Genomic DNA, 24,146 nt, shown 5'->3' with positions numbered 1-24,146 from the left:
AGTATTTTCATCACTTTTAAAAAGTGCTAACACACTGCATTCAAACCCCTCTTCTTAACGCTTGAAATGGTTTTCTTTCCATCTTTGAGTTATTCCTTTCTTCTGAGGTCTGAACCCCCACACCAGTGTACAGTGTTTGCCTGGTTGCTTCTGTCTGTACTTAGGAGAGCCCCCCCCCAACTGCAGTGCTATAGCAAGTGATTAATCTTTCTTGCTTTAGCATTGTACTAGTTGGTTGTTTACTGTCTGGTTTTTAAGCTTTACTGAACCTCTTTTAGGAAAAACAAGCCTAACTTGTTAAATGCTCGCTAAAAATTTATCTGTCTGTGCAAGTTTTTCTTACCACGTGCAAAAGACTACACTTGTGGAAAAGTTCTATAGTGTGGAAAGTGTAGTAAAAAATTACGCTCTTGTGTGAAATCCATGGTCTTAGAGAAAAATATTTACATTTTTTAGTAACATTTCCATGGACTTATTTAATTTGTTGAATGAAGTAAGTAATTAAGCTATGTTTTCCTGTAGCACTTCCCTTAGACTAATTGCAAAGTAGACTTCCATCTTAAATTGATTTATGCTTTTTTATTGGGTTGTCATAAGATGATTACTTCACAGATATTTAGTTTGAATATTGGTAAAATAAAGTTCTCTGGTATATGCTTGTTCTCAGATAAATTGCAGATGGATAATATTTTTCTATTTTCCCTTGAAAAATCCACATAGGCCTTTTCTATGACTGAAATGACTGTGGTAATAACATATTTTACCAAAAGTTTCAATCTAACTATTGCTGAGTAGGAGGAGTTTAACTGAAATGCTTTTTAATAACATGTATTCTTCATAAGAGTAATGTTAGACTTGGTAGCAGTAGAGTGAGTAATTTATTTGCATATCAGTTTATTAATTTTCTGTTTCTAGTCTTGTACTTCTCTTTCTCGGTTGGCTAGAACGAGGTACACATCCCTCCCAAGATCAGGTTATTCTACAACAATTTCAGAAGACTTGTGTTTATGTTGGTAAAATACTTAATTTGTCATTCTTTGACCATTTGCCACAGGAAAAGTAGCCTAGTATTGTAAATGGCACCATACCAGGTGAAAAGGACTCCAGGTGGAGCAATTTTCTTCTCTTCACTTTCTTGCTGATGAGATTCTTTCAAGTTTTTAAAAAAGTCGCCAGAACTGATCTGTGTGGTATTAAGTGAATTTTGGCACTTCAGGGTTTCATTTTACTGTTGTAGAAATACATAGATGTAAAAACTACTGTATCAGTTGCAATATTTTTTAATGTAACATTTTAGGGATAATCTGAGATACTGCCACTGGAAATTGTTTATCTAAATCTGTTTTCTCTAATCTGTAGCATTTATTCAAATTATGTAAGGTTTTGTCCAGACAATAACAGCTCTTGGGTTGTGTGATTACGATTTTATGACTAAAAATGGCTTGAATTTGGACAAAGGTTGCAGATACGAGGAGGATAATATTTTGTTTTGCTTCCCATTGGTTTTGGTTTTTCTTTCTTTTAGGACAAAGATGTGTTTTACCCTGGCCTTTTTTCTAATTTACTGAATTTATCAATGCTATGGGTTGAAAATAACTGTAGGACTATTTATATAAGCCATTTTATGATCAAATATGTAAATCGATTATGGTCTTCTTTTGCCCCTTCACTTAGGGAAGAGAAAGTACATCCTGTCCCCATTCTTCAGTTCTGCCCTCCATCACACCACCAAATGGGTCAAATTACCTTCATAGTGGAACTTGATGTACGCTTCCCAAGCCAGTGTTCTGTCAGAGCATTTGTTCTCCAGTCACAAGCGTTAGTTGCCAATGAATTGAATTTTTGGAGGTGATAGGAAAGTGTCATAGTTTTGGTTTGTCTTTTTTTTCCCCCTTAATCTTTAGTATGGGAAATCTAATAAGTAAATGCAAAAAGTTTCTGGAGTCCTTTTCTGTAGCTTCCATTATTAGGCCTGATGATAACATAAGATATATTCACTGTAAGAGTGAAGACAAGGGGAAAATGAGCTGCTTTTGCTTCTCCCCCAGATTCCTTAGCCATTTATGGCTTCCCATAAGTAACCTTTTTTTGACTTACTCATCCATTATCGCCATCTGCAGAGTTTGACAATTTTAGCATTCAAATGGAAAAAAAACCTCTTCTCCCAACTTTAATCCAGAACCAAAGGAATGATTTTTTAAAAATTTTTCCTCTGATAATTCATCTTTCTAGTGTGAAGAGACCTATACATGGTAAATCCTGAGAACAGAAAGTCTTTGAGATGCCCAGGATTTGCTTTGCTGGAGACATGGTCCTTTCTGACCTTGTCAGCCAAACTTTTACTGGTGCATGCTTGTTGTGATGAATGTTGTGTTCTGAAGAATGGAGGAAGGCAAGCGTCAGTGTGGGTGTCATCCATTAAAAAACGATTACATTTTTAATAAAATTAGTTATTTATTTTGGTTGTCTCTTACAGCATAGTTCAGTCACCAAAAGCAGGTCTTCATGAATTGCAGAGAAGGAGTAAATTCAAGCCTACAGATACAAGTAGTAGGCTGCAGTAGTTAATAACTGGCAGTGAAAGATTTTATTTTCTTTTTACTGCATGTCATACATCCATCTAGCATTTGAAATTTGTTGTAGGAAGCAATCAGGATGTATGAAAGTGATTTGGCTTTAAGAAATTCCTGAGGGTAGTTTAAAAGTATATCTAGAGTACAATTATTAAGATAAGTAGCAGAGATAATGTTTATTTATTTACTTATTCCTTGCATGGACTGTCAGGGTCTGTTTAAGCTGAACCTTTTCAGAGAATAGTTTATTTCTACAGTTTTTGAAAAGTTTGTTTCAATGTGCAGCTGAATAGTTTTGGGTGGTAATGGCTATCTGTTTGAATGGTAATTATCAATTCTGTAAGTTCAGTGATGTTTCTAATGATGGATACCCTTTTATACAGACTAAGCAAAAGATAACTATAAAAAACTGTAACTCATCAATGACTTGACAGTGCTTTCTTTGTATTTTGCTGCTTTCTGATCTGAAATTGTGGATTAGAAAAGTTTATCAGTATATCAGAAAATCATTATGTCCATCTGAAATGCTGTCATGACTCCTCACAGCAAAAAAGCCATTTTAGTCATTATTTGTCTGCTTTCGTACTAGTTTTCCACATAGGTGTTTTTACTTCGTTTCACTTGTCAGTTAGTGCTGTTTTTTTCACTTGAAATTGGCAAGAGGTAGCTGGTTATTCAGTTTCTGTTCGGACTTCTTTATTTTCACTAACAATTTCCCATTACCTATAAAAGTTGACATCAATGTCTTGTTTTAAGGGATTCTGAGGAGTTTAGTGCAAAGATCTAAATGCAGAACATGTCTTCAACTCTTTTTTTGATTAAAACTAAACTATTCCAGAAAATGTAGAGTACCATTACCAGGACTGGATAAGGAAGAGCAACTTAACTTTTGCACTGCTTGAGTATGGGTTTTCTATATTTCTGACTCCAGAGAAGCAGCCTTCTGTCTGGCAAAATGACTATAGGCAAGACTGGAAAGGGGAACTTCTACTAGCTGGATTGTGTAAATCTTTTGTTAATGTTGCAGCAAGTGCTGAGGTGCTTGTAAGAGAAACTAGTAACTGCTTATCTTCTCTGGGATTCAGTTAAGTAGCTGGTATTTGGCAATTTAGCAAGTGTTTCCTTGGCTGTTCCTTCCTGATTGAACTACAACTCTAATGAACTAGGGGAAGCAAATACAGACTATCATTTTGGCAGATCTTAATAGCGTATGCTGTTGAAACAGCACTTGAGAATTATGTCAGTCAGGCAGGTTGGTGGACGTACCTCTTCTTAAACCTGGCTTTTTCCCTGAAGTTTCTCCTTGCTCTTCTGCTATATGAAGCCTGTATCACCATGAAGTTGCCGTCATCATTAATTTGTGGTAGTATCTGTTAATATAAGCACCTGATCTCTAAGGAGGTTTTGCTTCCAGGTGGTCATCTCCAGCAAGGGGAATGCACAGTTCCAATCAGCTGTTTCTAAAACTGCAGAAGTGAGTTTGTCTAGGCTCTTGCACAAGTGAAACTAGCCATGGGTGAGATTTCATTGCCTTAGTAATTTAGACCTTTCAGATCCTGAATACTTCCAAGCAAATTTTCTCCATTTTAAATAAATAAACTAGCAAATGTCAAATCATGGCAGTGATTGGTCACAGCAAAGAATTCAGATATAAGTACTGAAGCCTCTAATGCTGTTGTTATTCACTGTGGGCAATGTTCTTCATTGACACTGACAGACAGTATAGTGATGGTGTAATGGTGACACTCTGCTTTTTGCTCAGAGTTTGAGGAACTCTCTTAATGACTTTGATGCAATGTTTGATATCCTGTATTTACTATCAGGTTTTAATTGTGACACATTATTAGGTTGTGCAATGAAAAAAAATTGTTAGAGTAAAACTTTGGAAGTCTTTTCTTTCTGCAACATTTACAGTGAAATATAAAAACAAACCCAAAATCCACAAACCACCCAACAAACTGAAACAAAACAATCAAAAAACCTCAAACCAATACCCAGCAAAACAGAGAAAGTTTTGATAACTGCGATATTTTTTTCTGTGAAGTATCATTTCATTGTGGAAGATAATGCATGTCTTCATAATGCTAGACATTTAACTTCTTCCCTTTGTTCCTACATGCATGCGAAACACCAGATCTAATGATGACAAAGAAATGAAAATAGAATGTGAGTGCTTTAAAGGTATCATTCTTTCTACAAGTGTAAGTTTTCAAATGCTGTTATCCTGCTGAGAATATTTTGAAATGGAAAGTGGAGTAATTCTCATTGCTGAAATAATTCAGACTTGGAAGTATAGGAGTTGTTTTACATGAGCACACATAGCAATGTAAAGAAATTTCAGAGTTGTTTTACATGAGCACACATAGCAATGTAAAAAAATTTCAGAGTTGCCAGGCTCATGTCTCTGTAATTATTTCATTAAGCCTGCCACAAGCATGAGTGGAATCTTTCCGTCACATAATGGGATCAACCCTGAGCACAAACATAGTAAGAAAAATTCATAATACATGAAATGTGAGAGACATGGCTGATGAAATGTAGTTATGAATGTCTTTTGTGTTTTGGTATAAGATACTTTGAGATCTCTGTGCTGTCTGCTGGTTCTAATGGATACAGCATCTAATTGCTGAAAAATTGTAAAGGTTAAAAAAACCCTCTTAGAACAGCTGGGTTAGTAGTTTAGGGCTACTCTTTATGTTCCTATTTTGATTTAATGTGGTAAAAGTGGTACGTTCATCGTGTCAAAATAAGCTCAGATCTTAAAAGCTGTAGTTTTACTGTATTGGAAGGATCTGCTTTCATGCTTTTTGGATGAGTCTAGGGTGTTTTATGCCCTGTCTTAGTCCTCCTTAGTTCAAACTGCTGTTTTTCACTTTCCTTTTTATTACCCGTTAATATGTCCATTTCTTCCCTAATTCCTCTTAGCTATTCCTTCTTCTACTACAAGCCTACATGGTTTTGTCACTCTAATGGCAGCCTTCCTTTTAGTCTGTTTATATTAAAGGCTGTTATTTGAGTGCAGTTTGCATTGGTACAAAGGGAGAGTTCTGCTAAGTTTGATTTGTTCAGGTTGCTGTTTTTTCCCTGCCTTTGTAGGGCTGACAAGTGCTTATTCATTGCCCTTGATTCTGCAGAGGACAGATGGGCCTAAGGGGTTTTTGTGCAGCTGAGGAATAGTGTCTCATATTTTTTGGACAATTCTGCTGCTCAGTTGCAGGCTGATGGAAGTGGCTTTTGAACCTTCACTGCTGGCTGTCTGCTGTCTTTCAAGGGAAGTTCAACACGTGCCATGAGTGGTACCTGAATGAAAAAGACTTAACCATGAGAAACATATGTGCAGTACAAGGCCTGTGGGATTGACACTGAAGAGGGGTCTGCTAGAATAGGAGTGGATGCTGCTTCGTGACACATGCAATCTCAATAATAAATAATGATTTTTTTCCTGGTATATTATTTTGCTTGCAGTGAATGACAAGTGTAGCTTTATCCCAACTGTTAATGGCTTAATGTATCATTGAAATTATTTGTAGGTCTCCTTGTTAAAAAAAGGGAAGCTTTTAATAGTGTAGTCTAGTATTATTTAACAAAGACTGGAGAAATCTTCCAGTCTTTGTAAATAATGCTCTTGTAGTTTAACTCCAGCCAACAGCCGAGTAGATCCCTGTATTATCAACACTGTTCAGACATGGTCCCATACTAGCCACTCTGAAGAGAATTAGCTCTGCCCTATTCAAAACCAGCAGATTCCACCCCTTATTCCCTATCATTTACATTACACTCAGGTCCCACACAATTCCACACAAGCTATTTAACCACCATTCCCCTTTGCTCTCTTTGATAAAATACCCAGATGTCATTCCTGTAGTCTGTGGACCACCCCTGCAAAATGTCCATAATACATCCTTTAATTTCATTTAGTCCATGACTTTGGGCTCTATCTGTTATGGCAGTCACGCAGGACAGGAGAGGAGGTGTGTTGCATGCAATTAATTTAGTCCAATTACAGGGCACCAAAGCCAGCTCAGATTGTGTCGCTGTTGTGCTTGGACTTCTGGAAGGCTTCTCCTCTGTTGATTTGAGTAGTTCCTGTTATATTTATTCCTGCAGCATACAATTTAGATAATGGATTGTAACAATTGAATTATATAACCATAATAACCTTCACACCTGATACTTATGGGTTTATAGGGTGTTATACTGCAGTGAAATCCTGTTCTTGTTCGCAGCCTGGCTGCAAGGCGGTTCCTGTTAAGAGTCCACTGTTAGTGGAGTCCCCATCGTAGGCCTTGCCGGGGCAGTGGGCAGCAGGGACACAGCCTGCCTTGCCATGGTCTTCAGCACAGGCTGCAAGGGACTCTCTGCTTCCCCTACTCCAGTGTGGGGCCCCACTAATGGGAAGCAGTTATTACTTAACTTGTCCAGCGTGGGTCCTTGCTATGGGTTGCAGTTGTTCATAAACTGATCCAGTGAGGGTCCCCTGTGGAGACACAGGTCCTGACAGCAAACCTGCTTCAGCATGGGCTTCTTACAAGGTCACAGCCTTTTTAAGTCATCTGCCTGCACTAGCAGGGGATTCTACATGGGCTGCAGGGGAATCACTCCTCCACCATGGAGGACACATCACAGTCTTTTCAGCTCAACTTCAGACCAAAGTTCAACCTGTCAGCACAGCAGCCCTACCCTGGCTGTCTGCCAACCCAGGTACATTGATGTGGTGTTACCAAAGCGTTCCCAGGCATAATTCAGGAAGGTGAGAAGCAGTGCAGCAGTACAGAAAGCAGGGAAAGCAGAAAGTAAGCACTAGGCTTTTAATACATGTCAGGAAAGCAAGCCCCAAGGCAAGCACAGGAGGCTGCTGTTTACCAGCTGAACAGTACTAACAGCTATTCAGTCTAATACGTCCCAGTGGAATCTGTCATTATCTTGAGCCCTTTGTGCCTCGTATCTGATGCAAAAAAGGACTGTCACAGTTTAACCAAGCCCCACGCAGCTGCTCACCCACTCCCCTGGAGCAGGAGGGGGAAGAGAATCAGAAGGGTGTACTTTAAAAAAACTCATGAGTTTAGATAATGATAGTTTAACAGGGAAAGCAAAAGCTGTGTGCAGAAGCAGAGGAAACAAGAAAACAAATCCACTGCTATGCATGGGTAGTTGTTCAGACATCTCCAGGAACAGTGCCCCATCACTTCTAACTGACAGTTGAGAAGACAAATGCCATCATGCCAAAGTTTCCCTTGTTCCTCTTCCCCCCATTTAATACACTAAGCACTCTAACAATTATGTTTGTTTTGAGAGAGGAAAAAAGATGGAAAGTGTTTTCAAAATCAAAGTTTTTCGACTTCAAGTTAAGAATTGAGAGAATTAAATGCTGGAAGAAATGGAGGACTGAACAGCTATAGGTGGAAAGAAAAATTGCTTTTGTGCTCTATTGGTTAAACTCCTGCTGTAGTATTTAATATGAAATAAATAATGTAAACTATTAGTTTGTTTCTCATTTCCAGATATGAGGATTGTGTCTGGGGTAAGAAAGCTGCTGCGGCAAGAGTTCAAAGTAGACTTTGAGTTTGTTGTATCATTGTTGCAATTTATATCTGAAAGAGCAGAATGTCAGAATAATGGGAGAAGCATATGAACAGAGTGCATCTTAGAGTCCTCCCAGGCTTTCAGGAACAAAAGAACAATTTTGCAAGGCTCCTTTATAATTTGAATTATATGGTACATGGATAGCTAATTTTATGTAATTTACTGTCTGTACGGTTGAATCCACAAGGATTCCAGAATACCTGCAAACCACTTGCAGGTTATGGAGCAATTCTAGCAACATTTTTTTTGTCATCTGTTGTAGCAGCACAGAGGCAATTATTGGACAGATCAATGAAGTTGAAAGCTTTAGTCACTTAATTTTTTCAACCAAAGGATATGTAGTTTCTCAGGCCCTTTCAAATCTTTGGATTAATTAACCATCCGGTGCTGCTATCTGGGCTTAATCTATATGGGAATGTGAAAAAGTGATTGTTGGTAAAATGTGTCTTCAGCTGAATTGTAGTACCCTCCTGCTTCTTACCAGCTGGTAGCTTCTGGCCGACTACATATTTCCATTTTAACAGCTACTCCTTTACTGGTCTGCCAGTATACCTGGACCAATAAGTGGAGTCAGGTGACTGAAAACTAGATTTTTTAAGGACCTTTTAATAGATAGCAAGAGGAATTATCTTAAGACAATTACAAGAAGATTCTTCCTCTCTATTTCAGAAACAATTGATAGAGAAAATTGTTGTTTCTGATAGGGATCTGTGATGAAAGATTCAAAAATCCTAGTACTCAGGTTATCATACAGTTACTTACTAGAGGTACACATTTTTCTCATCTTTGTTAATAAGTGGTTGATTTCTGGGGCTATAGAATTACATTTAATTTCTTTTGTAACTAGATGTTTTTATTGTATAATTAGGATTTTTCAACAACAGAAGTTAAAACATACAAATGTAAGTAGAATGATGAAGGCAAAGATCATCAAAGCTTAAAGGTTTTGAGGAGTTCATGGCACAGATCCATAAGGCTTCTTGCTTCTTCGTGGTAAACCTTTCAAGCCTTAGTTTTCTTGTCTAGATGGAGTCAGAGCAGTCAGTTCAAACATAGACCATCAGATTCAAATGACAACTGAAAGTCATTTGTTGTTTTGAGTTGTTCATTTGTTCTGCAGAGGTCTTCATAATGAATGTTACAGTCTGTTTCAGCTGTGGTTAAGACCTTAAATTACTTCTCTGAAGTGCATGGATATTAAACATTGAAAAAGTGATGTGAAATCAGGTAGTAAAATCTCACTGAAGATTTTTTTCTTCATGATATTCAGGGCTGGTTTTGGTCTCAGTTTTAATTACTGTAAGCCAAGGATATCTTGGTCTGTGTGAAACAAAGTGCTTTTTTAATGACTTGTATTTTACATCTCTAAATTCTCAACATGTAGTATGCTGGAATGTATTCTTCCAGTGTATGACAAATGTCTCCATAACATTTTGTCAAGACTTGATCTGGAAGAGCACTCAAGAGTAGTCTTTTCTTCAAAAGCCAGGAGGCCTCTAGCAATGATTTTGATTTCTGATAATGAGCCAGATTTTATTTAGAGAAGATCATAGTGGTATTCATTACAGAAAATAAGTTCACTTCTGCAGTAATGCTGTTATAATATTTTAAGATTTTGGGAACTTTGGCACTCTAAGACTGCTTCCCAGTTTTATCCATGCTTGTAAATGGATGTTGATTGGAAATGACCTCAGCACTAAAAAAGGAAATAGCAGAATGTAAAGAGTAATTTGAATGTAGTTAAATCAGTGTTTCTTTGTCAGAAGTTGGAAAATGTTTAGTTGGATAAAATCTTGCCAGACAGATGTTTTTATTCAAGCTATCTTGCAGAGAATTTTATCTGTTGTTGCACAAATATTTTTCTGTGTCCTTGTATTTGTTACTTTGTTCTTAGGACTGTGTCAAGACCTTGTCATGAGCATCTCATGGTCTAAACAATTAAGCATGTTTTAATTGGAAGAAGAGTCTGGAAAGCACCTAAATTAAGAGTTTTGAAGAAAGTGGTTTCACAGACTGAGGAACCAAGCCAGTGGTGTTTTGCTGCCAAACAAATTTCAGTTTTCACCGTGCAGTGTATCCTCTTTGCTTGAGGATTCTCAAGTTCTCCATTAACTTTCCTGTTAATAAGTGAATTTAGCAGTCCTGCAGAAGACCATCCACAGATTTGAGCCATTCCCAAAGCATCTCCAAGCTTTGAAACAGCACTACATGTCTGGAAGATACTGTCTTAATGTGACTCTATTAGGAGGTGCTTTGAACAGTACAGTGGTGAAATTCTAAAGTCTGCTTATCAAGACGAGCTAGATGTCAGTTAAGAAAACATGGTTTTTAATGTAAAGTGCCACAAAATATTTTTCTTGCAAGGAGTTTTATGGACATGTAATTTATGGAATATATGGAATGTAATTTATAAAAGCTTTTCTAAGTAAAGGTTTCATTAATGAATTTTTATTTTAAATGTATACCTTTCTAGTCTGTATAGGACGTTGTGTACATACCGGTATTGTACAATAAACTAGAATTACAGTAGTCAGCCCATTTAAATTTGGAAAAATCCACCAAAATAAAAGCAGAGAATAACTGTGATACTTTAGAATAACTGTGATACTTTAGAACTTTGAGACCATAAAATCACCATTTCTAGTTGAATTATATTACAAATGCTTGAGATTTTCTTAGTTTTTCTATTACCAAATGAAGCATTTGTTTTAAGGCAGTGTTTCCTCATTTTCCTGTTATAGTTCTTTGTTTATGTTGCAGCTGCCTAAATCTTACCAGAATTTAATGGAAATGGCTTACATTACCAGAACATGATTTCATATAGATACATTAGTGCATTACTTGCATTAGATACATTACTTGCTGTGAGTGAAAGCAACTCTGTCAAAATGGTTTCTGTTGAGGGCAAGGTAGTGACTGGGCTGAAACACAAGCTGTGAGTGTTTGTTTGCGACAGTCAAGTGAGTTTTTAAAACCCTCCTTATTAGCATATGAGCACAAAAGTTGTGAAGAATAATTCTTTTTCCTATGACTCTTTATATTTTATACCTTTTTTGCCCTGGAGTTGGTACTCAGTATATCGGGGTGTGTAAAAGAAGGGCATAAAATTCTCAGTAATAAATTTCATCCTCTTTCTAAGTGGGCTTAATAGTGGAATAACAGTATACATCCCTGATTTCTGTGATGCCGAGTGCTAGCACAGCCAAAACAAGTATAAGACACCAAGTTTTAAAGGTGTTTTGTTGTTTTCAAAACCTTTTTGTCTTGCCCTTTCTTTCCCTCTGGTTTTGTGCTGCTGACTCCAGCTCTGCCAACTGCATTACTTGTCTCAGAGGTTAAAAGGAGGGAATGATTTGGAAGGCTGGACCTGAAAATTAAAGAATCACATTTCCCTTAGCAGCTGGCACTGCAGGTACAACAAAACTTAGAAATTTTTGTGCTGTTGCAGTAGAACCACCTCATATCCTCTCAGTTTGGGTCTCCAGATACAATGCTGCTCATTGCAGATCTTCTGCCCAGACACTTTTCTTCCCAAGGTACAGAAATGCAGTACTAGGTCAAAAGCTTGTAAATCTTATCCCAGTAATTAGAGTCTCATACTAATGCAGTTCGATATTTTGCATCTGAAATTTGGCTGGCTATCCAGTTGCCTTCATCCTGCCTGATAAAGGAAATGTTGATGTGGAGAATTCACAATATTAAATATCCCTGTATTTTTCTGGTAGTGTGACATTTTAAATGTCATTCAAAAAAACTTGAAGAGTATAATCACCTTTTTACCCCCTTTATTGAGGTTTGCAGTCTAGCTTTATGATATTAATACATAAGACAAATGCAATTTAGGAATACTGGCTGTAGCATGCTGTTTTTGAGATGACTACTTGGGAGACAAAATAGTGAACCACTATATAAACAAACAATACTCCAAACCCTAGTATCCTAATACACTTCAGTAAAATAATAGGAAAAATAATATTAGCCAATCTGAAAGTACTCTGAGAATTGGATTTATCTTGTGTTTTGTACATTTTTGGCTAGCTACAGGAATACATGGTCTTTATAATTAATGTTTCTTTATTTAGGATATTTAGTGTGAATGTTTTCACCAGTAGTCAGCCCCCCCTCTTTTTTTTTAGCACTTTTTCTTTTGTAACAGCAGCAGTCTTTGGATTAATTTCAATAAATTTTGAATATTGACTTTAAGATAAGATCATTTTAGAGTGAAATCTGTACTGTGACTTACAAGCTCAAGTAAAAGCACTGCAAGTACACTTACTGTAAATTTACTTGCTTTTAAAGTTAATACTCTTATTGAAAGAAAACTGAAAGTACCTATACAAAATTCTCATATGATGTATTACTTTATGTTCATTATCATATTTTATTTCTGATAAGAAATGCCTGCCATCTGTTGCCACTTGTAAAGCTTCCTATTGATGAACATTCCTATGGGAATGTAATCTCTTTCATAATAACACTTCCAGTGTCTTGGGTGGATGTAATACATATTTGTCCCTTGTCTGACTCTAAGAAATGTTGAGGCAGTGGAAAAAGTGGGGGAGGCAGGATATGGGGAATAATGCATTGGGGCTGACAGTTGTGGTGGTAGGTGGGAAGCAATCAAGTAAGTAGGCCAGGATGTTGCACTGTGTGTACATGTTCCTTACTTTGAAAATCTGCCATTCTCTTATTTTTCACTTTCATTGCTCTTCTTCCTAAACAGAACCTTTCAAAATGTCAGCTCTGATTTAATATTGGTGTTTTATGCATATTAATATAAGACAATTTTTAATCATCATTGCTTGAAATCAGGAAAACCTTAATCTTTAATTGCTTTGCACTGTGTTTGCTTTTGCCTTCAGAGCTGAAGGCAGGTAATGCCAGAATCTGTCTCCAGCTTCCTATTGAGAGGCAGGGTGCTTATTTCTCTGCTCTGTTGAATTCCCATTTGTACATTTTAAATGCAGTTTCATTTTCTTTCCTCATGTAGTTCTGCAGCAAAACTGTAGCAGGCTTCTATAATACAAAGATTTGGAGAAGTTACAGGTGGTCTTTAGGGGAGGGGTTAGATAATGATTGTGCTGCAAGTCAGAGTTGGGAGTATGACATTGTTTGCATTTGTTTTTCTGCAGCTGGCATACTAAGAAGAAAAAACCACTTTTATTGTTATTTTCCTGTGTTTGCTGTGACCTTGCTGTATCAAAGGCACCATCTTAGAGAAACTGTAAAGCCTGAAACACTGTCTGGGTCATTTAGTTAGCTTCACTCTCCTCCTGTCTTTGAGTAAACAAGCAAGGTGCCTTATTACATTTCTGCATTATCTTTGGTATAAGAGTATTACAGATATTTGGGAACATTTTTCTAAAGCCCACCTAAATATAGCTCTTACATAGTTTGTGCATGTGATTTCTTTCCAGTGTACATTTAATTTAAATAACTCTTTTAGTGTTCTCCTACCTTGAAAGTAATAGTCAGACCAGGATGTGATAGGTGAATATAAGACAGAGAGATTTTTTTACTCACACAGTGTTTTGATACTTGATCCAGTTTCATGTCATTATTCCTGAATGTGTTAATCTAGAATTAAACATTATTTCAAAAGCTTTACTTAGTGGCTTACAAGATTGCATTTAAGGCAGACTAAGTATTTAAGTTGGCCCATGATACATTCTGGATTAGTCTCTATCTGATTATTGCTGCAGTAAATATTGTCAGTGTTTGAAGCCTATGCTTTCACATGTTTGGACAGAAGATACTGTCCATCTGTCCATGCGGGGTTTTTATACTGTTAAATCTTGGCATCTATAAATTCAAATCTACAACAAACCTAAAGAAACTCAATATTTATTGAAAACGAAATATGAATCTCAGTGCAGGGATGATGTCTTTCTTCTTTGAAGTTTTATGCTATTGGTAGGTGAGGATGTAGATGTGTTTTTAAATAAACACCATATATAACAACACTCTAGTGTTGCCATTTTTCTGACAAATAAATATAAAGATATATTATCTTTACTTGATTTTATTTAGAGGAATAAATGGTTACTTACTTGATTTTCAATGTATCTTCCTTAATTTAGTGCTTTATAAGCACTGTTTTCAGTTGAAATTTTCAACTATTTTCAGTTGAAATTTTAAAGAACTCTAACTTGGATGATTTTGGTATTTGTTTATCTCTTTGGCTGCAAACACATTGATGGATCAGTTTTGCAACCATTTTTTAGCAAAATTTAACAGCAAAATTAAATTTTTAGCAAAATTTAAATGGTTCAACAGGTTTAACAGGTTCCTTTAAATGGATTCTAATGCAGTCAATTAATTTTAATAAAACTCAAAATCTATATAATATACAAGATAAAATACTGAAATAAAACCTTATATTAAAATGTCATTGTATTAAACCCTGGTTACATGTCTAGTAAATGAGATTTTTTAAGATATTGGGCAAACTGAGATTGAATGGCTCTTGTTGTTGTTTGTGGTGATCGCTTTGTGTGTGGGAAATTTATTTTTAATATGTTTAACATTTTAATAGTATTTATGTCTTACAAATTTTCTAAGGAAGTTAATTCTTCTGACAGCTGGGAGGGGGTGGTGTTTTATGTTCGTCATTTCATTCTTCAGATTGAAATGACAGAAGATGTTACCAAAATTTGTGTGAAGGGGTGTGGGACCTAGTTTTGAGTCACTCAGTCACTTAGACTTCAACTTCATTGCTATTTTTCCTGTCTTAAATAAAATCCTTCTTTTCTTCATTATGCCTTTCAGTAATGACATGTAAGACAGAAATTTTGATCATCTATGCTGTTTTGACAATTTACTGCAGGGCCTGTTTCATTTTCTCTGGACACATGTTTGATGGAGAAATACCAGATACATCAGCCTCTCATTGTACCATAAAAGAAAATATGTGATGTGACTAAAGAGTAGATGGGTAGATTTAATGCTTCTATGTCCTGATTGTTGCTTCTACTTTATCTCAAATATTTGTGTCAGTTTTTACATGTCATTTATTATCAGTACTGTCCTTTATTTTACGTTCAAATGAATGAACTGTGTGTAAAAGTGAGTGTGTTTTGCTTTGGGGTGAACTTTTCTTAATCCACCTTAATGCAACTATTAGTAAAGTTGTGAATATATCTTGAGTAGTTTCTCTTTAACCTGTTAGTCAAGTCTTCTTGAAAAAAGAGCCAGGTTCTCTTGAGTGTAATAGATCAAAGAAATCAGTACTACATCGTAATTTTTAAGGATGTTTTCATGAAAGTGGTGTAATCACACCGCTTCTTTGTTTTTGTATGTTATTACACCACTTCTTTCTTTTCTTTCTTTTTTTGTATTACCAGATAGCTGACATTACCATTAATCATGATTCAAGTTCTCTAAAATAACATGGCAAACTTAATTACAAATAAGTTGGCTAAAGATCCCGTTATTTGTGCTTTGGTTGACTTGTCAGCTCTTTGTCTTTTGATCATGAATGTGAAATGGGAATTGGCTAGTGAATAGTAAGACCACCTAGAGTAAAAATTTGTCTAGCATAAAGCTCATCACTGAATCAGCCTCTTGGGTAGCAGTATTGAAGATCAAGTTATACTTCTATGTATAGGAAATTTTACCACAGAAATGTTGAGATATAGTTTATTTGAGTTGCCAGCTGGTTGCTGGGAGGGAGAAAAAAACATTTTACTCATTTATTTAGTTCCAAAACCAAAAGATTAGAGATTAAAAAAAAATTTAACAAAATCTAAACAGCCCTTTCAGTTGCCAACTCACATGGTCACTTTAAAACTAGGATCACAGACTTTTAAAAAATTTTCTCCAGTATTCTTGTGGCAATAGTAATGCTCTTGTATAAATTAGAAATTTTACTATGTGTGTATAAAGTATGCTTTTACTTGCTGTGTGCAAAATAAGGTGGGTATTTTGTCCTTGGTTGGTTTTCTGGGGTTTTCCCCCCCTTTTTTGATTTCCTCTGAACCGGGCTTGAAATAAATAAACTTAGACTTGGGGACTGTTGCGGGAAGAAAAATGTGATAGTCTAGAGCATTAAGTACTGCTCCAGTTTTTCTTCTCCTATCACCTTCTCTTTTGCTTAGCTGTGTTCTCCAGGTTTGTGAATGTGTTTGGTAAGCATTGTTTTTGGAAGCAGTTACCTCTGACACAAGCATGCAGTAATATGAGTTACTGTGAAGAATTCCATAACTTTTTTGCATCTTATAAAGTTATCCCTGCTAAAGAAATTCCTGGTTTATTAAGGAACAGTGAAATGTCCCAGCATCTACATCCACCTTGTCCTTCTGAAGTATTTGATTACGTAAAAAACAAAATAGATGTGGATGTTAGCCTGGAGTAGGAAGGCCTGGTGATTTTCTTCCTAAACACTTCATGAAAGGTAAATGCATTCTCAAAACTTTTATATAGGCCTTATACTGACCTAGTTTATAATCTTGATTGACTGACCTGATCTCCTTCAGTGACAAGGTGACCCGCTTAGTGAATGAGGGAAGGGCTTATCTTGTTTATATGAACTTTAGTAGAGCCTTTGGCATCATTTCCCACAGTATTCTGTAGAAACTGGCTGCTTAGGACTTGGACAAGTCCACTCTTTGCTGGGTAAAAAACTCTCTGGATGGCCAAGCCTAGAGACTGGTGGGAAATGGAATTAAATCCAGCTGGCCATGGGTCACAGGTGGTGTTCCCAAGGGCTCAGTATTGAGGCTGGTTCTATTTACTGTTTTTTTCAACAACCTGTATAAGGGGATCAAGTGCTGCTTCAGTCAGCCTGTAGATGACACGAGCTTGGGTGGGAGTGTTGATCTGGAGGGCAGGAAGGCTCTACAGGGTTTTCTGGACAGGATTGATTGGTAGGCTGAGGCTAGTGATATGAAACTGAACAAGGCCCAGTCCAGGGGCCATGTCCTGCCCTTGGATCAAAACAACCTCATGCAGTGCTACAGGTTGGGGGCAAAATGGTGGGAAAACTTTCCAGCAGAAAAGGACCTGGGGATGCTGGTCAACAGCAGCTGAACATGAGCCAGGAATGTGTCCAGGTGCCAAGAAGGCCAGTGGCGTACTGGCCTGTATCAGCATCAGTGTGGTCAGTGGGAGCAGGGCAGGGATTTTCTCCCTGTTTTGTCACTGATGAGGCCACACCTCGAGTTCTTGTTCAGTTTTGGGCTCCTCATGTTGGGAAGGACATTGAGGTGCTGGAGCAAGTCCAGAGAAGAGGAAAGGAGCTGGCCTGGAGCGCAGGTCCTGTGAAGAGATGCTGAGGGAGCTGAAGTTGTTTAGTCGGTAAAAAAGGAGGCTTGGGTAGACCTTCTCACTCTCTACCTGAGAGGAGGCTGAATACAGGTGGGAGTCAGTCTCTTCTCCCAGGAAGCAAGTGGTATAAGAAGAGGAAGTGCCCTCAAACTATGCCAGGTGAGGGGTAGACTGGATATTTGGAAATATTTCTGTGCTGAAATAGTGGTCAGTCATCAAACCAGGCTGTCCAGGGCAGTGTTGGAACCCTGAAGGTGTTTAAAAGATGTGTAGATGTGGCATTAAGGGACATTGTTTAGTGATGTGCTTGGCTGAATCCATAGTTTATAGTGCCAGCAATTACAGTAAAATGGGTGAGTGCTACTGACAAAACAGCCAAACTCACCAGCATGGACAGGTGTGTGTGTCTCTTAAGGGGGAGACGGGAGGAACTGACTGTTGGGGTGACCAAGTGAGTCTGGATGGCTGACAGGGACACACAGCAGGATCTTGAAGTCTCCATCGTGAAAATGATGGTGAATGTGTTGTTTTAATTTATTTTTTTCTGTTTCAGAGCAGTCCTGTTTTTTTCTGTGCTCAGTTATTGAGATAGAGCTACTGCTTTACTGAAGGTAGGGTACTGGTGCCATCTGGTGGTGTTAGGACATTCCTAGGAATGAGAAAAACGACTTGAGAGGAATTCTACTGAGATGTGAAAAATTGCTGGCATGATACTAAAAAAAGTACATGGATATATTTTCTGCCTTAGCATGTAATTATTTTCTTGAATTAAGTAATAAAAATCTGCACATTTACTCATAACTAAGCTTGCTACAGCAAATTTTAAATCTTTAATCTATTATTTTCTGCTCAACAGAAAGGTTTTTTTCTAGTAGTATCTTTTATGAAACAGTGCTTTGCAAACACAACATAAAAGAGTTTTATTGGAGCTTACAATGTTTTAAAACTCATTTTAAAAGACAAAATATCTTCTGTTACGCCATTTTGGTAAACCCAGCACAAACTTCTCACTGCTAATGTTTGAAGTCACTGTGCTCTTTTATAAGTTGCTTATATATTGTTTCAAAGTAAAAGTTCAACAACATACATCTGACAACAGTTTAAATAAAAAACTTTGATATCTAAAGCAAAAGCAACCACGTACTGTTTTCTTTGTCTGTCCATCTGTTGAAATCGTGTCCTGCATCTTAAGTTGCTTACCTGAGGTAATATCCTCATCCTTCTTCAGAATACTGTACTGGCTGTATTGACATTTCTAGCAACAGAAGTAGGACTATGACTGCTTCTCCAGTTCTCTTGAAGTAAAAAAATACTGATAAGTATCTTGCCCTACAGTGGAAAAACTTGTAAAATAGAAAGGTCCTTTATTTTAAGCTGGTGAGGTTTTAAAATTAATTTCATTTAGCTGTTACTCTTCATCTGTTGCAGGTCACCATATTATTTTAATAAGTTACTTTTAAATAAATTTCCTTCTGGAACAGAGGTCTGTTTGTTCAGTCATTAACAACTTCTGTCTTTCTATTGCAGCTGATTAGAATAACAGCCTATTTTTGTTTTAATCCAGGTAGTTGAAAAAGACAAATTCTGTGCTTGTATCTCTTCATAAGCTCTGACTTCATGACCATGCAACACTTTACTTGCATTGTGATGGAAGTGTGAATTAGACTTAGTTATAATAACTAATTACATTAGTTCTCTTATTACATGGTTGTGCTCACAGTATCAGGAGCCATTTTTTAATTCTGTCTTTATGGAATAAGGTGTTTCCAGGCCTGTTCAGCTAGTATAGTTTGTGTAATTAGATAGAAACAGTTATTAAAATTGAACATCTATAATAGTACTTAAGAAACAGTTATTAAAATTGAACATCTATAATAGTACTTAAGAATTTAATGTTGATATATAAATTAATAGTTAAAATGTTAATTTGTCAATATTTGTTGGTCAGCTTTGAGAATAATGAAACTGATTGCAATAGCAAGGGCTGTATTCTCTTTCTACACTTTAATTCAGCTTTTGAAAATCTAAGGTTTATCTAATGAGTGAGATGCCTGACTTTCGTGATCTCACAAAAGTGAGATGCTTATGCCCCATATTAGCCGCACAATCATAACATCAGATTTGAAATTTTTCTTTTCCACATTTAGTTTTGAATCTGCACAAAGTTCTGTTGTTGTAGTGCTTTGTTCTTAGAGCTGTGACTTTCACCTTGAATACACTGTCCTTGTGAGTTGAGGTACACATTTTGCTTCCAGTACAGTTGTCATTCAGCTTTCAGTGCTGTATGACTTTAGTACCTTTTAACAAAATGATTCAGCTAAATTGTTATTATTTGCTATGTATAGTTGTTTTCCTCAAGGTTTCCCCACTGTGAGCATCATCCTTTTGTTTTTTAATGCGTTAACATTATTGTGCTGTGTTTCAGTGAAAGAAAATTATGTATGCTTATTATGTTAAAATAGAGCAAAGTTTCAATGGTTTGTAATACTGCCATTCTTTTCAGTTCTGAATTTGTACCTGGTAAGAATAACTTCCTGTCTTATTGTACCACAAAGCTAGGTGGTACAAACTGCAGTTAGTTTGATAATCTGACAAGTTGTTAATAGCAATCACAGCACTTAAAAAATCCTTTAAAGAAAATATTAGTACTCACTTCTGACTTATTACAAGATTAGTACAATGATCCGCTTGCTCAGTCACCAGCAACCATCTAGATCTAAAAAGGAACTTAATTTCCCTGTTGTCAGCTTTCATAGTGTGCCACTATCACCCTGTAACTAGAACTAGAAGAATGTTGTGAAGATTTAGGACCAATTTGGTTGTTGGTTTTCTCTCACAAATTGAGTGCCACTTCCTTTTTCCACATGAACTAAAGTGTAACCTTGTCCTCTTCCAGCAGTGGTGAGGGAAGATGCATGACAAGGCCTTTTGGAACACTTGTTACTTGAGTTCATGTTATGATGTGCTTTTGGAGTTGCAATAAGCTTCTGAGCTGGTTTCTTTAGAAGTAGAGTGACTGTTCTCTCTTTTCTGTTCTCTGCTCTCCACATTTTGCTGGAAAAAGAGATCTTTAAATAACAAAGTCTTATGGAGTTTATTCTACTGTATGAGAGGCTTTGTGTCCTCAATGGGGATCTTCTTTGTGGATTCCAACAAAAGAGCATCTCCTGCAACTCTGCATTGCTTTCAGTTAATAGTAATTTTTTATTTTGAATTCAATCAAAGAAGTTCACAGTGGAATTGCAAAGAGATTTTTATTGGCATTGTTCGGAAGTTTTTGTCAAGTGCTGTCATTAACAGCTTGTTTTGTCATTGTTTTTATAGTTCTCTTTGCAGTATAACAGCAAAATCAGTAACTACAGGCTATGCCTTTGATTTTTTGGAGCAGGAAGATGGAACTAGTAGTACTCTTTACCCATCACTGTAACAGCTGAATCTTCCTTGTGTGAATCAATAAGAAAAATTACTTCTTCTCTCAAACTTACCTATTCATGTGAGATTGTATCACCTTTAGCCAAAGAATAAAGATCTTATTTTTTGTTATTTTTAAAATATAATTTTATTCTGGCAAATAGCTAGAGATTCTGGAAATACTAGTTATTTTCTTGAAAGTATTTTGAAAGATTAAGATGCAAGGAGCAGATTACTTGAAAACGTTGCTTGAAAACTGAGAATGCTGCTCGTTTAAATATGCATCTTCAATTCCAAATGTTTTCTTTTCTTACAGACTTTCTAGTCCATAGATTGTTGTTAAAGAAATCTTCTTATTTATTTGGTTATTTTCCCTGTCATTTTTGAAGATAGTGAATTTCTTTTTATTTTCCTATCACATGATAACAGGACTTCTAAGAACTTATTTTTTGAGCAATTTTCCTTGTCTAGTAGGAGACTGTGTTAAATCTTATTTTTCTTTATTTTTCCTGAGGATCAAATTTTTCCCCCTTTTCTTGCTTACAAGTGCTTCTGCCCCACTGTTCTCTTAAATTAATAGAGACTTAGGTGAATTTAGTGAGCTGAGTATTTCTTTGTGCCAGCTGTATTTTGAGGAATTTTGGATGTTAACTTTCAGACTATTTTTCTGTCTTTTCAGGTCTCTGGATGGCAGACTCTGAAAAGAAATGCTGTTTTAAGAGGTATGCCTCATGTAGGCCAAAATATTCTGGACTGGTTTCTATATAAATGACAAGGTTGTACTTCTGAGGAGTCCCTCTGCTGATCCTCTCTGTAATCTTGCATGAATAATAGTTTCAGTGCTGACATCTCTCTCAGATGTGAAAGCTTGTGCTGAGATATGCAGGCTTGTCATATCAGTTTTAGTGGAGAGGTCTGTAATATGTTGTTTAACTTTTTTCTTGATCGTCTTGAGAGAACTCTGCCTTAGTGGACAAAGGGGATAATACACAAACAAAACAAGTCGACTTCCTGAAATGTGCATGTCCCCTTTCAGCCTCTCATGACTTAGTGCCTGTGTGGGTTCGTTCGTTTGCTTGTTTTTTAACTGGGAATATAGGCCAGATTTTGTAAATGCCCTCACTCCCTTTTTGGTGTTTTGGAGGACATCCAGACAGTGAGAGGCTGACACCATTCCAGCAGTGTGGTTTAAAATAATGTCAGTTGGATCCAAGATGAAGAAATACTAATCTTTTTGCAAATGATCTTTTTTTTCATGTTAGCTGAATGTTTGGAACATTTTCTGTGTTTGTTTGGGGTTTCATGTTCCAGCACTGAAAGAAAGTTTCTCTTCTCTCTCCATTGTTGGTATGTTGTTTTTGAGTAAGTCATTGCTTGGCAGCTGTTAAGAAAACTGTCTCTTCAAAATGGAATTCTTCTACCAGGTCTTCCATCCATTTCAAGCAGATGTGGTGGCATATGTTAGAAAAGTAGGCTTTGTCTTTGTAAGAAAAAGATTGGTTTATTTTCTTTTTTCATCTTTTTTAAACAGGATCTCTCAATTCATTTTAAGCACTTCAGAGGGCTTCCTATTTTCCAAAGCAAGTGCAGTGCTGATTTGTTCTGCCTCCGAAATAATAACCAGGATGAAGTACTAACAACTTGGTTTAAGAGTGGCTCTTACAGCTATTGAGTAAGATTTTGGTGTTGCTCTTTTTTATGCAGTGTTTACAAAACTCCTAAAGAAAGTGATGCTTAGAATTAGGGAAGATGTTATTGCTGTTTTCTACAGAACCTGTGGACAGAAATCAAGATGAGGATACTGCACTACTCTTGAAGGTGCACATTTGTAGGATGAGAGGCATTGTACCCAAGTTGCAATGCAGGAGATTCTTTTGAGACAGGAGGAGCATTTTTTGCCAGTGAGGGTGGTCGGGCACTGGAAAAGCCTGCCCAAAGAGGCTGTGGAATCTTAATTGTTGAACGCTCTCTGAGTGAAGCTGGAATAGCTCACTGTTGCTCTATTTAAGTGGGCCTGCTTTGAGTACAAGGTTAGATTAGAGAAGCTTAGAGAGGTTACTTCATTATATCCATGACATTATCCTATGAATCTCTGTAACATGTTGAAGGGATATCTTTTAGGAATTTTGCATTTCCTGTAAAGAGCTGAGGCTCAGGTTGGTGCTTTGTGTGTCTTTTTTAGATTTTGTTTTGTTTTGTGCGGTTTTTTGGGGGTTTTTTGGTTGGTTGGTTGATAAGTGAGTTGAGTGGAGTTTTGTGATTGTAGAACTGAGGAGTGACTTCTTACTATTACGGCAACATGGTTTTGAGGGAGAAGTGTGGAAACCCAGGGCACCGGGAACATTTCTCTGTCTGCTCTGGGGTGTCCTGACCCCCAGGGGAGCACTGACTTTGACCCTCATACATGGGGGAAGTTTTCTAAACTCCAGAATTGACTAGAATCCACCAAAGCATGAAATAGATTATAGAAAGTCGTGTAGGTGTATCACTTGGTGAGAAATTGAGGTTTTGGGATTTTTAGTATGTTGTGGATGGAAGCAAGATGGAGGGCACAAGGTGTCATCCTGGGTTTCTTCTTCATGCTTCTTCTTCCTTCTTCTTCATGGGTTTGGGTGGCATTCTGTAATTGGGCAGAAAAGTCTGCATTGCGGGCTCTGTGGGATGAGTTATTGGGTTAAAAGGGAAAATATTCTAGGTGTCAGTTCTTAATTGGACAGTTTAGTCTTAAAAGACCTTGTAACAAGAGACTGTTAGCCACTTTGTGCCTTCTAATGAAAAGCTGCTGAACTCATAGTAGTGAGACTGTTTTACTGATAAGAAATAATAAACACTTGAGTCCGACCATGAGCTACCGTGTCAAGTGACTTCCATCCACACCCAGAGAAACCAATGACTGGTACCCCCACAGAGAAGAACTGTGTTTTGGCTCCTGTGTTCATTTGTTGACTAAGTACAAAACAAGACTTTACTTTTTTTTAATCAAGCGTCGCAGTTCAGTCAGTGAATTGAAAGTTTCAAGGTTATCTACAGTTCTTAAAGTCTGAGATTGCTTGCTGTCAAAGGTTACTATTTGAGCAGGTAAATCTCATAAGAACTAACAATTTAATTTAGAAGAACTAAAGAATTTCTGTTTTACAGAGATTTGCCTTTCTTGGTTTTGGCTTTCTTAAAACTAAATTAAGGTATGGTATTTCCTCTTGTCTGCTAACTGCTGTGGGGGTTTAGTGGGAGCCTGAGGTTCACGGTGTTCAAATGAGCTATTAGATTTGGAAAATGATACTGTAAGTGATACTGTACTGTACTGTACAGAATTTG

The 24,146-nt window shown here is 36.9% G+C and overlaps 1 protein-coding gene across 3 annotated transcripts in view; it reads left to right on the top strand.

The window, feature by feature from the left end:
- Window positions 1–24,146, top strand: part of PCGF3 (polycomb group ring finger 3) — a gene marked incomplete at its 5' end in the record, with an annotated part of 55,796 nt that overhangs the window by 6,078 nt on the left and 25,572 nt on the right. For 2 of the 3 annotated variants that reach the window (XM_084225184.1, XM_084225183.1), the window contains one exon: window positions 21,511–21,553. Of the gene's footprint in view, window positions 1–21,510; window positions 21,554–23,882; window positions 23,910–24,146 lie in introns of those variants that run through there. The other variant, XM_084225185.1, reaches the window with a different exon arrangement.

This window comes from Fringilla coelebs (assembly GCF_963513975.1).
Source record: "Fringilla coelebs genome assembly, chromosome: Z".
Classification (NCBI taxonomy): Eukaryota; Metazoa; Chordata; class Aves; order Passeriformes; family Fringillidae; genus Fringilla; species Fringilla coelebs.
Note: the sequence above shows the minus strand (reverse complement) of the source record. Positions and strands in the feature narration are given on the sequence as shown.